Below are 16,223 nucleotides of genomic sequence, written 5' to 3' on the forward strand. Positions count from 1 at the left end.
TGAGTTTAGCATTTTATTAAACTTTAGTGGTTAGACTATAAAGGCTGACAAAGAAAAGTAGAAAGAAAAACATACAACACATTATTTTTTTTGGTGCATCTGACCCTCATGGTTACAGGTTAGAAGAAGGAGTACAGGTGGGGTGTGTTCCCAAGGTTGGCTATTCTGTGTCGTTAACTGACCTGAGAAGATTTTACCAGCTACGTAATGGCTACAGTGAATGTTGGTTTTACAAGCTATTGGCTCAAAGATAAATATTTATATAAATTATTGACCAGTCAGCTTGAATGGTGAATTGAGGAAGAAAGTAAGAAATAAGTGTTCATTTTGAAATACTGGCTTATGAAGTACAGACAGAATAAATGTGTTCCTTTTATGCAAATAACTGTCACACTGACATTTATGTAAATAATGCATCCTTTGCTCTGATCAATATACAAAAGATTTTCTAAGACAGATTTTTATACATGCAGTATATTAAAATTTTTATTTTTAAATTTAAATATAGTAAAATTCATTGGTTTTAATACACAGTTCTGAGCTTTAAAAACATGTATTTTATGAACTGCCACCACCACCACCACCACCAAGATATGATCATAACGCTCTCCAAATTTCCCTTTAGCTGTCCCTTTGGACTAAATCCCTTTCCCATCTGCCAGCCCCAACATCCTCTCATCTGTTAACTGTTCCTACAGCAATGTCCATTCCTAAAATATAGAAAACATTTCCAAATGGAAATATCAACAGGGAAGCACATTTTAGTTTCCATTTCTCATGAAAACCATGCTTTAAAACTATACTCTGCCTGCTAGAGGAATATAAAGATTCTGTTTGAAATCTCATGGACTGTTTCATCTCTGCTCACTCTCAATGTACCAGGAGAGATTTTCTCAAAGATCAGAAATCTTAGATCTGTGTTCAAAGCATTGTTATTTTGTAGTTTCATATAAAAATCAGTACAGTTAAAAATAGCAGAAGAGGGCCAACCCACTTTCCAGTCCCCCTTCTGTCTCAGACAGAAGCTTTCTTTCTCTCAATACATTTTACTACTTTTAACTTCTGTTGTTCCTAGAATTCATTCTTCAATTTTAGAGAACACGAACTCGTGTTTCGGATACGTAGCAGATTTGGGAGTTACAAAATGAGGTACATTTTCCACCGAGATTACAGGTTGGAGGGCTCTTACTTCCCTTAGGCCACGCACATCCCAGAAGACTTGCTACATGCCTCCCTCCCTTCCCCTCACGCCTGTGCAGATCTCTTCAGCCCAGAAGGCTGAGCTTGGAGGAAATGGCTCCCTGAGTCCTGCCTCTCGGGACCTCAGCACCCATACTAGCTTTTTCCAGCTCTTCTTACCCCTTGCCGGGGCACTCTGCGGCCAGGATGCCTTGAATAATGATCAAAGCCTGTATTTTAGAGGAGCACTGTGGATGAAATTCGGAAAACAGTGGTCATGAAATGTGGGACAAATCAGTGGTCCAGGATTACCTCACTGCTGCATTGGAGATCAGCAAAGCAGTGCAAATCCAGATGGTACAAGTGGCTGAATCCAAGCATTAAGAAGACAGAATGGTCCAGAGAAGAGGACGAAAAACTCGACAGCTTGGCCAGGTCCAGGCCATCTCAGTGGGCGACCATTGGTCTACTCGACGGAAGAACAGTGGCCCAGTGCTTGAAGTGCTATGACTTTCTCCTGAACACAACTTCCCAGAGAGACGAGGAGGAGGAGAGCAAAGATAATTCATGTAGACTTAAACCTGGAGAAATTGATCCAAATCCAGAGACAAGACCAGCGTGGCCTGATCTAATTGATGTGGACCAAGAGGAACTGGAGATGCTGTCTGAAGCTAGAGCCTGCTTGGCTAATACCCAGTGCAAGAAGGCCAAGAGGAAAGCAAGAAACAGTTGAAAGAAGCAAGGCATCTTGCTGCCCTCCAGAAATGAAGAGAACTGAGAGCAACTGGCATAGGAATTCAAAAGACAAGGAAAAAGAAAAGAGGACTAGATTATAACACTGAAATCCCATTGGAAAAGAAGCCTGCCTTTGGCTTTTATGACACATCTGAGGAAAACTACCAGGCCCCAGACACAGATTTCAAGAAATTAAGACAGCAGAACCTCCATGAGGAGCTGAGATGTGAAAAGGAAGAAAGAGTAAAAAGGACAAATGGCATTTGAAATGCAAATGGGCATCTGATTTATCATCAGCTCTTCCCCAAACTGGTGGTGTTTCTGCTTTGATGACTAAGAGAAGCCACTAGTACTTCGTGCTCCTCAGATTTCAGATGCACAACTCCAGAGAGTGGTGAAAGTGGGCCAAGCAGGGGAAATGGCCCAGCAGACTGCTGAGGAGTCTAGCATCACCAACTCTGCCACTAGGACCCTCCGGTGTGAGTACAAAGTCACCAACATCTGCATTGCCCTTAGGACACTGCAGACACTGGCTTCTCAGGACAGAATCCTGGTCTCGGCCAATGTGGACACACCATTGAAAGGAGGACTCACCACCCCATGGCGTGACAGTGACTTTGTAGCTGCAACTGCACAGCAGCAAGTTATGCAGCCTGGAAATGAGGTTCTCTCTAGCCCATTCATTAGGGACTCCTTCTCATGGAGCAAGACGGGGTGGCAGTCTATAGTGACCTCTCTAACCTGAAGCAGATGCCAAGAGAATCACCTGAACATCTCTGTTTAGGCTTGATGGACCTTCCTGCTCCTAAGAATGATTTTGAAATTGTACTACCAGAAAATGCTGAGAAGGAGGTGGATGAACATGAAGAGGCTGACATATGTATGGAAGATGCTCAGGTGGATGTGCAAAAGCAGCCCACGTGGGTGGAAGAATGGGTGAAGGAAAGGAAAGGAAGGCATAAAGCTGTCCAGAGAGATCTGCTGAGATCATCTAAAGTCACTGAAACCATTCTAAAATCATTAAATGGAACACCACCTCTAACAGATTTACAGAAAAGTGAAGAATTAATCAAGAGCGAGATGATCACCATGGTTCATTATGACCTTCTATATCACCCCTACAAACCATCTGGAAATAAGAAAGAAGAAACTGTAGGGTCTGCCACTAAGAACTCAGAGCACATCACCTACCTGAGACAGAATCCTTGTGAAGAGTTCTCCAGAGAAGAGCTGGACAGGGCCTAGGACCTTCTGGCACAGGAGATGGAAGTGGTCAGATGAGAAATGAACCATGGAGAACTCTCCAGTGATGCCTATGCCCAGATGTAGGAAGAATGCTACAGTCCACTTTTATATCTTCCCAGGCAGAGCCGCTACACAAGGGCCAACCTAGCCAGCACAAAGGACAGAATTGAATCACTTGCAAAGATGCTTGAGACAAATGGGGCTCATGTGAGGACAGAAGCCATGAGGGCTGAGAAGAGGAAAAAGAAGATGAAGATTTTGCTGGGAGGTTACCAGTCCCATTCTGTGGGGCTCAAGGAGCAGCTGAACGACCTGTGTGATATTGACCAGGCACACTTGGAGCTGCCCTCTTTGGAAGAACTCAAGAAACAGGAAGACTGTCCCTTACTCCAGAGGCTGGAGCATCTAAGGAAGAAGTGCAGAGACAGCAGGAAAGAGGAAAGGAGCTTCAGCAGAAATACACTCATTTGCTCCTGGAGAAGGAGACCTTAGAGTCAAAATTCTGAAGCTCAGTCTTGGGTTCTTCTGTGCCACAGCCAGTAAACTGCTGGCTTTCTTCCTCAAGAGGCTGACAAATTGAGCCACTCTGTGGTTTTTGGTTGTTCATTTTAAATGCTCTCAATCATACACATCCTGTGTTAAGGACATCTCACGCCAGAGGACTGATGGAGGCATCGAGTGTTAAGATGATCATTCTTTCACCAGTGTCAAATTTGACGTTTTTTTTTTTTTAGTTTTGGTCTTTTATGTAAAAAGCCGGACTCTAAAGTACTGCCTGTGAGTAAACCTTTGAATAAAAAAAAACTAGAAACAATTTTAAAAATAAAAACATATCGAAACAAACAAAAAACCAAAAGAGATTGAATGGATCACACTTGTTATTTTAAATTACTTTTTCATAACTTAAACGTGTCTCTATGACAATCTATACTAAAACATTATATCTATTGCCATGATTAAGTACCCTATATCTTCTAGATATAGATTTTTTTTTGTATGGGGATCAAGTTGGGACCTTCCACTTGCGAGGCAGGTGGCGGCACCACTGAGCTAAATCCCTGGCCCATCTAGATATAGATATTAAGAACCCTATATCTTCTAGGACCCATGCATTTGAAATTCCTATATCCTGCTTTCTCTTTTTCTCCTTGTCTCAAAAGTAGTGTATACACACTGAAGAAAGGTAGAAAATATTGGTGAGCATGACAGAGTAGGGTGGGTAGAGAGCGCTTAATTTAACTAGTATCAATTTTTGTACAGTAAGAAATGGTTAACTGTCTGCAGTTGATGTCTTGACCTACTTTAGATACCACAATAATGATTTCTGATAAGTGTTTACTTTTTTATACACTCAAACATGACCTCTAACTTTTTTGTTTTGAGCTTTATCATTTATTTAAACTATCACATATTTATTCTTTGCTTTCATACTTTTGCAAAGTCTGGGCCAAAAACAATCATTTGCTGATCTAACCTGATTTGATCTATTTGAATTATTTTAAATATTCAAAATAGAAAGTTGTGAAAATGATTTGTGTCAGAGTTAAAAGGAAATTATTTTGTTTTAGAAAATGGAGTAACTAAAAATGGATTTTTATGATTGCCTTATAATCTTGTGCATAATTTCTCTTAATTCTTTGAAACATTATTAAGTTAATATTGCTCAAGTTAAACCTATACTTTTTATGTAAACAGATAAGCTCCATTTTTCAAAAGATTTCCATGAACATAAACTATTTCCATGAACATAAACTATATCTCAGGTACCTTGTATGGAGACCGCTTCATGTGTTCATTCAGTAAACTTTTATGTTCTACCCTTGGTGCATCAAATACAATGCTTGGTACAGAGGATGCAGAAGACATTTTATTCTTTACCATTAAGGAGTTGATAGTAACAGCTATAAATCTCAAAAATGTGTTTTTAAAATCCATGCAGCCTTTCTTTCCTTCTCTAACCACATCTAATCAATCACTAAGTTCTGAAAAAGTAACTCTCTAAATCAGTAGTTCTCAACATTGACTATAGGGGTTAAAACTCAACAGCAAAGTTAAAAAAAAACCTTAACCAGGGTTTCACCCCAAGAGATCCCATGTCGAACATGCAGCTGATTCCAGTGTGGAGCCAAAAATACGAATCATTGCTCTAGAGTAGGAGTTGGTGATTTTTTTTGTAAGGGAGTGGATAGTAAATATTTCAGGTTTTATTTAGTCATATGATCTTTGTCACTACTACTCAACTGTGCCCTTGTAGTGTGAAAGAAACCCTAGTCATTATATTATGAAAGCAAATGAGTGTGGCTATCTCCAGTAAAATTTTATTTATGGACAATTAAATTTGAATGTCATGTAATTTCATGTATCATCTTTTGATTGTAAAAATGTGAAAACCACTATTAGTTCATGGGCTGTATAAAGGCAGTCATTGAGTCAGATTTAGTTGGTTTAACAGTTTTGCTTACTCCTGATCTAGAGCTCAGTAAACTAGATGCTCATCAGTGACATCTGTGGATCTTGTAGGGAGTTCCTGGCCTTGCCTCTAGAGATTCAGTTCAGGACATATGCATGGGACCAGGGAATTGTACAATGCAGGTATGGTTAAAATGTAATGTTCTAGAGATTTATTGAATCTTTCTTCTCTTCCAATGCCTAGCATTATTTTCACATTTTAGGTCTTTCTTACCTCCTGCTTGGACTATGCTACCAGAGTAATAACTTCTATACACATTTCCAGTCCAAGCTCTCATTAATCAATCTATAGTGTCACATCTTACCTTACTTAACCTTTCAGTGGATCCCATTACCCACAGAACAAAGTTCACACTTCCAGGCAAGTTGTACAATGGTTTTCATTGGCTTTTGCCTATGAACTATCTGCTCATGGTCTTTTTTTCTTGAAAAGTGAGCTACTTGCAGTTCATATCATGCTATTATTGTTTATGTTTGAGCTCCTCTTAGTCCTCCTGCCTGAAAAGCCCTTTTCTGGTGGCAAAGGTGGTCCTTCAAGAAGCAGTAGTGATCTTACCTCCTCTTTTTAAATGTCTGTGTTAGATGTTGAGGTTAGATGGTTCCAAAAGGCTATTTACTTACTTTTTGTATGTGTTACTTTACATTGAAGAAATCTGTTTATAAGTGAGCTATGTGAGATTGGGAGTGTAGTTTTATTTATCTCATAGAACTTAATGAAATATTTGATATGTACTAGGTGTTTAATAAATGCTAATTGGCCTAACCCTATAGAAAAAGCAGAGCTAGCTTCCATTGCTCTCGTTGAGGCAATGAATAACTTTCTAAGGGTTTTCCCAGGTACTGATTTGAATAGTAAAGAGCAAGTGTCTACTTTCTTCTGCCAGCTGCAGGGCTTCTACCTGTTACCTCAGCACCTCTGTCTCGAAGCTGCAAGTTACCTACATGCATTGTCATTTCATGTTGTTGTGGAATGAGCAGTAGGTGAGCAGTGATAGACTGAGCCTTTGATCTCAGCTTTTCTGCTGAGGCAGGAGATTAGGGCATGAAAGGCTGGCTGGAAAACAAGACATAATCTGTCAATTACCAAGATCCAGAGCAAAGGCTGAACAACAGGATGTGACCTATCAATCATGGCCAGGATGTGTGGGCAGAGCAACTTTTGACAAACCAGGGCTGAGAAGGTTTAAGAGACAGTGGCCATTGACTTCGGTGCCACTTCAATCTTCTTGTTCTGTCCTATTTTTTCTGTAGTGGCTTGTCCTGCTTGTGGGATGTACTTCTTTTTGTACTTCTTTTTTCACTCTTTCTTTTTCTTCCCTTACTTTAAATAAAGGTTACATTTATCTGTTCATTGGTTGTCTTCACCAATTCTTTGGGTGGGACAGAAAGAGCCTGGAACCACTGGATAGTGTGCCACTTGGCAACACTACTACTTGGGAATATTAACTTCAGTTTCCCTGGCCCTTAAAATGAAGAGATTCAGTTAGATTTTTGACTTAGACACTTTACTGGTCATTGGGACACAATTCCCAACACCCACAAATTAAAGAAGAAAAGTTTATTTTGGTTCAGAATTGTAAAGGTTTTAGCCCATAGCCTGGTAGTTCCAAGGCAAGACAGCATGGTAGAGGGACACAGCACAGGAGTGTTGCTCACTGCATGGTTGGTGGCCAGGCAGCAGAGAGAGAAGGAGGAGTAGGGAAGGGAGATAAACCTTTCAAGGCCACATTCCCAGTGACCTATTTCTTTCGACCAGACCCTACCTTCTAATAGCAAGTCAGCAATAAGCCCCTATAATCCAGTCACCTTCCCAAAGCCCCACCTTTGAGCACATGAGGCTTTGAGGGGACATCTAGATATGAACTGTAGCAGTTTAAAATACTCTGCAGCTTAAGACAACACATTATTTAACAGTTCTGTAAGTCAGAAGTGTGAGTAGCTCAGTGGGCTTCCCTGCTTAGAGTCTCACAAGGCTAAAATAAAAAATGTCAGCTGGTTTAGGCTCTTTTTTTCTATTAAGTTTATTGGTACATTTTATGTGTACAATGCAGTTACATTCATCATTGGGAACTTGTACCTTTACATGATGCATCTTGGTTCTTATTTTTTCCCCATTCCCCTGCCCTCCCTTCAACCCCTGCTCCCTTCCCCATTTACAAAGATTTTGTTTCCATTTTTTTCCTCTTCTCATATTTTTTCTTTTCCCTTCTTTTCTTTCCCCTACCCCTCCCACTTCCTCTACCCCTTTAGGCTCTTATCTGAAATCTCCAGGGAAGACTCTGCCTCCATGCTCATCCTGGTTAGGTCAGAATTCAGTTCCACCTGGTTGTAGGACTAAGTTTTCTGCTTCCTTGTTGGCTGACAACTGTAGGGTATTCTTTGTTCTAGAAGTTACCCATATTCTTTGATTCATGGCCCCCTCCATCAGTCTTCAAAACCAGCAAGTAGATTGTGCTCCCTGTCTTCTTTGCTGCCTTTCTTCTGACTCATGTGATTACATGAGTAATGTAATGATCCAGGATACTTGCCCTCTGTTAAGTTAGCTGATTAGTGGCCTTAAGTATATTCAAAGTCTTTTCACAGCAGTACTTAGATTAGTATTTGACTGGATAACCAAGAAAGTGGAATCCTGGGGAATACCTTTGTAATTCTGTCTACCACAAATCCCATACTACTTGATTGAAGAAACAAAAACGCAGGCTATCATTACTTATTCCGTAATATGAGTTTATGTTTTTGTAGCATTAAATCATTTAAAATATCTCCTTTATTCACATAACTTAGACACTTCATACACATATACAAACAAAACTAAGCATTGCATATATATATATAATACAAATTTTATATTTTTTGGTAGAGTTGTTATTGAGACTATTCATCTGTTAATTCATCAAACATTTATTAAGTACCTACTTTGTGACATCAAAACTAGCTCTAAGTGCTGAGGAAACAATTATGTAAAAGTTGGAAAATTTTCTGTACAAAGAACACATTCTCTTACACACTTATCACATATGTATTTATCTAGCACTTAGGTTTTAAGGAATCTTCCAGCTTCTGGGAATACATTGGTGAAATAAAACATTGCTGTCATAGAGGGCACATCATAAATAGGAGTTTGAATCTAAACAGTTAATCAAATGAGTAGATTATGCATTGATAGGTATTAACTAGTGTTAAGAGGACAAATGAAGCAGGATAAAAGGATAGAGTGATAAGCTAGGCTGCTGGGTGCTGTCTTAGATATAACAATGACTATAGGGTATGGTAAATACAATGAAAACAAGTATCTGAGAGATTAAGGGCAGGTGGAGACTAGCATCTAAAACAAGGGCCAGGGAGCCTGTAGCAGGGGTTGATACCTAAGTCAACATTTGAAAGATAGGTCTGAACTAGACATTTGAGTGGATGTGGAAGGTATTAAGGTCAGAGTGATCAGTGTATGGGAAAAAATGTATGTTACAAGAGGCAGAGAGAAAACTGCATGAGATTCGGAATGGCTGTGCATGGAGTATGGGGCAAGGAAATGACAGGTGATGATGCCAATGATACAATGTGGGTCAAATAATCAGGAATGTTGTCACTGTAGTGGTAGGTAGAGAAAAAGAGGATCATTTTCTACTGATCTGAGGCAGTCTCTGGCTCAGGCAGGCACTGTGAGCCTGGATCAGAGGTATGGGTTTCAGAATGTTCTTGGCTCTTCTATAGATATAACATGGGTCCTAATCTTTTCTTCACTACAAGGCATGCAGCTGCAGTGGATTTCTTTCAGTGCTCTCAGGACAGTTTTAATGTACTTTCTCTTAACATTTAAAGTTTTTGTTTCAAAAGAGAAATAAGAGATGAGTCTGGGTGGAGCTTTGGTAGTGCCTACTGGTCCTCTCCTCCAAAGATCACCATGGAGAAAGATTTCTTGGGATATTTTTGATCTTCTGTGTAAGTATCTGGTAGCAATTCTGGAGGATATACCTGGAAGAGGGTTCCTGTCTGTTTCCCCAGGGGGCTTCCCACCCATTCTAGCGCACACTCAACCTTCAGCAATTTGGTTATTTCTAGCTTAATTTTCTTATTGCCCACCCCTCTAAATTCATGTGTTTTAAGACCTCAGTCCCTCGTGATGGTATTTGGAATGGGGCCTTTGGGTGATAGTTGGGTTTGGGTGAGGTCATGAGGGTGGGACCTCCATGATGGTATTAGTATTTTTGTAAGAAGAAACATCAGACAGCTTGCTCTCTCTCTGTCTTGTGAGAATACAACAAAAAGGAAGCAATCTGTAAGCCACAAAAAGAGTTATCACCACAACCTGGTCTTGCTGAAATGTTGAACTTGGACTTCCAGCTTCCAGAACAGTGGGAAAATTAATTTCTGTTGTTTAACCCACTTAGGCTATGCTAGTTTGTTATGGCAGTTAGAAGTAATATACTGGCTTGTATGATGTTTTGGAGCATTGTCCTAGCTAAACAAATGTTTAGGTCCTGTTTCTTCTTGCAAGGCCCAATTTCTCTTTCAATTTGGAATTAGTTGTTTGCCCTGTGACCTTAGTTGTCTGCTAGGTTCAAGAGAAAAAATTTGATTTTCAATTTGTTTAGCTCTTTTTCTAGTTCTAAGGGTGGGAGACATGCTCTTTCCAGATCTTTACTCTCTGAAATGAAACATTAAGGTTAATTAATGACCTCTTGGCCATGTTTCCCTAACCCACTTTAGCAATAGGCTGTAATAGAAATTTACATTGATCCAGAATTCAAAATGGAACCATTCTTCATAATAAATGTGCTACAGGACAACACATACTAGAAAGATATGTAGATATCAAATTGGCTCTCGCTCCCCTTGTCAAGTGTATGTACCACAAACATATTTTTTTAATTAATAACAGGGACACATTGCCTGTCATATGGTCTGATTAATTTCACCAAATTTTTGTAGATGGGACTCTGGGAAAACTTGTGTGTATACAAGACAAAATAGTGTGGTGATAGATGTGCCACTGAGACCCTGTTTTCAGGATGGACTTTTCAGGTGGGGGGATACTGGATGTCAGCTTAAGGGTCTATCTTGGCTGCCCAGGGATCAGATTTGCATTAACTGGCTGGGCATCACTTTCTCTTATTCTTCTCGTCACTCTTCATCTGTTTGTTCCTTGATCTCATTTTTTCCTGCCTCATGGCTTTCCCTTCAGTATCTTTACCTAGAATGCCTTACAAGGGTCATTGGCTAGTTTAGTCTTACCTTGCACTTCAAATAAAATTCTTTTTTTTTTGTATTAAATTCTTTTATTGGTACATTGTAGGTATACAACACAATTACATTTCTCATTGGGAATTGTACCTTTATATAATGCATCTTGGTTCTTATTTTTTCCCCATTCCTAGCCCTCCCTTCACGCCCTCCACCCTTCCCTATTTACAAAGACTTTATTTCCATTTTTGCCATTTCTCAGCATTTTTTCCTTTCCCTTCTTTCCTTTCCCCTGTGCCTCCCACTACCCCTACCCCTTTGGACCTTTTCTTCCTATTTTACATTATCGATTATTCATTCTAATCATTGGTACATTTTAGGTATACAATATAATGACATTCATCATTGGAAATTTGCACCTTTACATAGTCTCTCTTGGTTCTTGTTTTTCACCCTTGCCCAGCCCTCCCTTCAACCCCTCCAGCCTTCCCTATTTACAAAAATTTTGTTCCTATTTTTCCATTTTCTCATATTAATCCCATTCCCTTCTATCCTTTCCCTTAGCCCTCCCACTTCCTTCCCCTTTGCACCTTTTCTTCCTATTTCACATTACCTATTATACATTTAGTCCTCATTTACACTTTCAGTTTCTTACACCAGAGAAACTATTCGGTATTTACACATGTGTGTCCTATTTATTTCACTTAAGAGTATTGCCTCAATGTGCATCCACTTAGCTATAAATGTCTCTAATTTCTCATTTTTTATGGCTGAGTAGTACTCCATTTTATAAAAAAACCACATTTTCTTGATCCAGTCTCCAGTTGATGGGCATTTGGGCTGTTTCCAAGTTTTAGCTATTACAAACTGTGCTGCTATGAAAATGGGTGCACATATATCACTGTGATATGATTCTTTCAATTCTTTGGGAAAGATCCCCAGCAGTGGAATAGCAGGGTCAAATGGGACTTCCAGTCCTAGTTCTTTGAGGTATCTCCATACTGATTTCCACAGTGCTTGCACCAGTCTATACTTCCACCAGCAGTGGAGCAGGGTTCCTCTTTCCCCACAGCCCTACCAGCATTTGTTATTGGTTGATTTCATGATAGCAGCCATTCTTTCTGGAGTGAAGTGGAATCTCAGCGTTGTTTTAATTTGGATCCCTCCAATGACCAGTGATGTTGAACATTTTTTCATGTATTTATTTGCTATTTCTACTTCTTTGTCTGAGAAATGTCTGTTCATTTGAGATGCCCATTTTTGGATTGGGTCTTTAAATTTGGGAGGTCTGATCTTTTTAAGTTCTTTATAGATTCGAGATAGTAGACCTTTGTCTGAGGAAGAGCAGGGGAAGATTTTTCCCACATTGTGGATTGTCTTTTCACACTGCTGGTGGTTTCTCTTGCTGTGCAGAAGCTTTTTAATAAGAAGAGATCCCATTTGTTGATTGTGCTAGTTCACGGGCAACTGAGATTTTGTTCATAAAATCTTCTCCTACACTGATGTCTTCAAGGGTTCTACCTAACCTCTGTTCCAACTGGTTCAGAGTTTCTATTTTAATATTTAGATCTTTAATCCATTTTGATTTTAGTTTAGTGCATGGTGAGAGATACAGGTCTAGCTTTAATCTTTGGCAAGTTGAAGCCCAATTTTTCCAGCACCATTTATTAAAGAGGCTATCTTTCCTCCAGTGAGGGTGTTTGGCTCCTTTGTCGAAGATGAGATGGCTGAGTGTGTCTGGCGTTGTTTCTGCATCTTCTAATCTGTCTCACTGGTCCTCAAGTCTGTTTCTTTGCCAGTACCATGCTGTTTTTATCACAGTAGCTTTGTAGTAGAGTTGCAGGTTGGGGATTGTGATAGCCCCTGCCATGTCTCTGTTACCTAGAATTGCTTTTGCTATTCTGGGTCTCTTCTTGCTCCAAATGAATTTTTGGATTGTTTTCTCAAGGTCTATGAAGTATGCTGCTGGGATCTGAATTGGAATTGCATTCAATCTATATAGCAGTTTTGGAAGTATGGCCATTTTCACTATATTAATCCTTCCTACCCAGGAGCAGGGGATGTCTGTCCCTTTTCTGATATCATCTTCAATCTCTCTTTTCACAGTGCCATAGTTTTCAGACAAGAGGTCTTTCATTTCTTTCATTAGGATGATTCCTAGGTATTTCAGTTTTTTGGATGCTATTGTGAAAGGAATTATTTGCCCTATTTCTCTCTCAGTGAGTCTGTCATTGGTGTAGAGGAAAGCTATTGATTTTTGTGTGTTGACCTTGTAACCAGCTACTTGACAGAATTTGGTTATTAAGTCTAGAAGACTTTTGGTGGAGTTCTTGGGGTCTTTTATATAGAGTATCATGTCATCTGCAAATAATGACAATTTGACTTCTTCATTTCCTATCTTTATTCCTTTTATTTCTTTCTCTTCTCTAATTGCCGTGGCTAATGTTTCCAGAACTATATTGAACAAGAGTGGTGATAGTGGACATCCTTGTCTTGTTCCTGATTTGAGTGTGAAGGATTTCAGTTTTTGACCATTTAGTATGCTATTGGCTGTTGGTTTTTCATAGACGGCTTCTATCAGTTTGAGGTAGAGACCATCTATTCCAATTTTTTGTAGGGTTTTTATCATAAATGCATGTTGGATTTTGTCAAATGCTTTTTCTGCTTCTATGGAGATAATCATATGGTTTTTGTCCTTGGCTCTATTGATATAGTGTATTACATTAATTGATTTTTGCATATTGAACCATCCCTGCATCCGTGGGATGAATCCCACTTGATCAGGGTGTATGATCTTCTTGATGATCTTCTGCATTCTGTTTGCCATTATCTTATTAAGGACTTTTGCATCTATGTTCATTAGTGAGATTGGCCTATAGTTCTCTTTTCAGTTGGGTCTTTCTCTGATTTGGGGATCAAGGTGATGCTTGCTTCCAGGAATGAATTTGGGAGTATTGCTTCCCTTTCAATTTCATTGAAGAGTTTCAACAGTAGTGGCAGCAGTTCCTCTCTAAATGTCTTGTAGAATTCAGCAGTGAAGCCATCAGGGCCCAGGCTTTTCTTAGTTGATAAGTTGTTAATTACATTTTCAATTTCATTGGTTGATATTGGGTTGTTCAGAATTTTTAGGTCTTCTTTATTCAACTTTGGTAATTCATATGTATCTAGGAATCTGTCCATTTCTTCTGTGTTGTCCATCTTATTGGCATATAGATTCTCAAAGTAGGTATTGATGATCCTCTGGATTTCTGCTGGGTCTGTTGTAGTTTCACCCTTTTCATTCCTAATTGCATGGATTTGGGCCTTTTCTTTCCTTTTTCTGACAAGCTTGACTAAAGGTTTGTCAATTTTGTTGATTCTTTCAAAGAACCAACTCTTGACTTCATTGATTTTTTTGTATCATTCTCTTAGTCTCCATTGCATTGATTTCTCCTCTGATCTTTATAATTTCTTCCCTTGTATGAGCTTTGGGGTTGTCCTGCTCTTCTTTTTCTAGAAGGTTGAGGTTCAGCATCAGGTTCTTTAATTGGGCTCGTTCTGTTTTCCTAATATAAGTATTCACTGCTATGAATTTCCCTCGTAAGACTGCTTTCATCGTGTCCCATAGGTTCTGATATGGTGTATTGTCATTGTCATTTAATTGAAGGAACTGTCTGATTTCTTCTTTAATTTCCTCTGTGACCCATTGGTTATTCAGAAGTGTGTTGTTCAATTTCCATGTGTTTATGAAATTTTTTGAGTTTCTTTTGCTATGGATCTCCAATTTCATCACACTATGGTCTGATAATATACAGGGGATAACTTCAATTCCTTTGCACTTACTTAAACATGTTCTATGTGTGAGTATGTGGTCTATTTTGGAGAATGACCCATGTGCAGCTGAGAAGAATGTGTATTCTGATTTTGTGGGGTGGAAGACTCTGTAAACATCTGTTAAGTTCATTTGTTCAAGAGTTTGATTGAGTTCTAGTATTTCATTACTTAATTTTAGTCTAGTTGATCTATCTATTTGTGACAGTGGGGTGTTGAGGTCCCCCACTACAATTGTATTAGTGCATATATGACTTTTCATGTCTGTTAGTATTTGTTTTATACAGTTGGGTGCACTAGTGTTTGGTGCATAGATATTTATGATTGTCATCTCTTCCTCTTGGATTGTTGCCTTTAGAAGGATGTAGTGTCCTTCTTCATCTCTCTTAATGAGTGTTGGTTTGAAATCTACTTGATCTGCCAAGAGGATAGCTACTCCTGCTTTTTTTTGGGTTCCCGTCGCATGGAGTATTGTTTTCCACCCTTTAACTTTCAGTCTATGAGTTTCCTTTTGAATTAAGTGTGTTTCTTGTATGCAGCATATTGTTGGATTTTGCTTCTTGACCCATTCTGCCAGTCTATTTCTTTTGATTGGTTATTTGAGACCATTAACGTTTGATGGTTATAACTGAAACATATTGACTTGTCATTGCCATGACTTTTTCTTTTTGTTGGGTTCTCCCCCTTTACATTTAATTTCTTGTCATGCCAGATGGGTTCATTCTGCTTTGCTTCCTGGGGTTGTGATCCTCCATACCTGTTCCTAGGCTATTGTGTAAAATTCTTTGGAGTGCTGGTTTGGTATTCACGAAGTTCCTAAGGTGCTCTTTGTCATGAAAGTATCTTATTTCTCCATCTATTTTGAAAGATAGTTTTTCAGGGTACATCAGTCTGGGTTGGAGGCTGTTTTCTTTTAGGGCTTGGATTATGTCACTCCAAGCTCTTCTTGCCTTGATGGTTTGTGTTGAGCAGTCTGCTGTGATTCTGATGGGCTTTCCTTTGTTTGTGATTTGTTTCTTTTTTCTGACTGCTTGGAGAACTTTGTTCTTCTGTTGTGTTTCTGGAATCTTAACAATTATATGCCTATGTGTAGATTTTTTTGATCAAGTCTATTTGGAGTCCTATATGCCTCACTTATCTGTATGTCAAGTTCTTTTCCCCTGCTTGGGAAGTTTTCTGCCATTATTTCTGTGAAGAGATTTTTTATGTCATCTCCACTCTCTCCTGTTTCTTCATTGAGCCCAATCAGTCTTATGTTATTCTTCTTTGCATGATCAAGGAGCTGCTGGATTGATTTCTCATGTTCCCTTATAATTTTGAAGCAATTTTTCTTTTCCTGGTCACTAATTGCAATCTCATCTTCTGTATCTGAAATTCTGTCCTCACATTGGCTCATTCTGCTGTGTAGACTTTTCATGGAGTTTTTCATGTCCTGGAAATCTATTTGCATCTCTTTTATGGATTTCATTTGTTTCTTATGTTGGGATTCCATCATGTTCCTGAGCTCCTCTCTAGATTTATTAATCATGTCTTGGACTAGGGGCACAATTTCTCCTGTTATGTGAGAAATTATTTCTGATTTCATTTTTTCCAGATCCCCTTTT

The 16,223-nt window shown here is 39.1% G+C and overlaps 1 pseudogene; it reads left to right on the plus strand.

Annotated features, from left to right (window-relative positions):
• Nucleotides 1-207: 207 nt before the first annotated feature.
• Nucleotides 208-3,665, plus strand: LOC101724512 (cell division cycle 5-like protein pseudogene; annotated as a pseudogene).
• Nucleotides 3,666-16,223: the final 12,558 nt, after the last annotated feature.

This window comes from Heterocephalus glaber, unplaced genomic scaffold, assembly GCF_053883595.1.
Source record: "Heterocephalus glaber isolate CG9 unplaced genomic scaffold, H.glaber_assembly_v1.0 deba00001553, whole genome shotgun sequence".
Classification (NCBI taxonomy): Eukaryota; Metazoa; Chordata; class Mammalia; order Rodentia; family Bathyergidae; genus Heterocephalus; species Heterocephalus glaber.